The sequence below is a fragment of the Periophthalmus magnuspinnatus genome, chromosome 22 (genome assembly GCF_009829125.3).
Source record: "Periophthalmus magnuspinnatus isolate fPerMag1 chromosome 22, fPerMag1.2.pri, whole genome shotgun sequence".
Taxonomy (NCBI): Eukaryota; Metazoa; Chordata; class Actinopteri; order Gobiiformes; family Gobiidae; genus Periophthalmus; species Periophthalmus magnuspinnatus.
Window position 1 is genome coordinate 25962858 of NC_047147.1, and position 1008 is coordinate 25963865.

Sequence of the window (1008 nt, forward strand, 5' to 3'; positions counted from 1 at the left end):
TGTTTGTTAAAATTAAAACATGTGAATCAAAACGCATTTTTATCAAACTTGGATTTATGAACAGCTCAATACGGGTCACTTTTATGGACAATACTAAACACAACCTGATACTGCCCTCGTGCGGTCGAGTTGTAATACTACACCTCAACCACAAGATGTCAGTGTCAGGAAATAGCAACAAACCTGGCCCGTTCCGTGTAAGATCCAGTTTTTCTTTAGTTAAAACATCACAGTGTTGCTAAAATCTATTATTAAAATGTATTTAGAGTTTTTATGTCGAAGCTTCAAAACGTTTTTGTGCACAGGCCCCAGCGAGGATCGAACTCGCGACCCCTGGTTTACAAGACCAGTGCTCTAACCACTGAGCTATGGAGCCAAGGATGCTAAGCTAACAGGCTAATACGGTCAAATGTGTGACTGTAGCGACTGTTTCATGAGTTTTACAAGAGTTTGAAGATATTTTACAACCACAGACCGATCCAACGGCGAATATTTAACCCACGAGTTACGACAAGCTTCAGTCAGCGCGAGATCTTCAGAGTTAGCATATTTAGCATGGATTAGCATTAGCATCTCATCAGGTTTTAATTGAGTTGATTGAGGCAGGTGCAGACCCACATGGACCTGTTGGATTATGGCATTTGGTCTGAAACATTTAGATAAAATTGTGTTTCCTGGCAACCAGCGGCAGGACGTAATGAAGTAAAAGTACAAGTTCTAAGTATTCATTTTAAATATCTGTACTTTAGTTAAGATGATTTTAAAGTGTACTGTATACATTTTTAAACTGGATTGAAAAGTAAAAGTATTTATTTATTAAAAAAAAAAAACACTTAAAAGGCTGAGGGGCTTATTTTTTTTAACAAGTTCATAATCTAAAAAAAAAAAAAAAAAAAAAAAAAAAGAAGAAGAAGAAGAATATTAACAGCTAGAAAAAAAATGATTCAATTGTTTCTGATAAAATTCAAAAAGTCTTTATCAGAATCGATATTTGAAGCTTCGTTTAAT

General features: G+C 35.0%; 1 non-coding gene across 1 annotated transcript; it reads right to left on the reverse strand.

The window, feature by feature from the left end:
* Positions 1-303: 303 nt before the first annotated feature.
* trnat-ugu (transfer RNA threonine (anticodon UGU)) lies at positions 304-376 on the reverse strand. The gene has a single exon. It is a non-coding gene; the product is annotated as a tRNA-Thr (tRNA).
* Positions 377-1008: the final 632 nt, after the last annotated feature.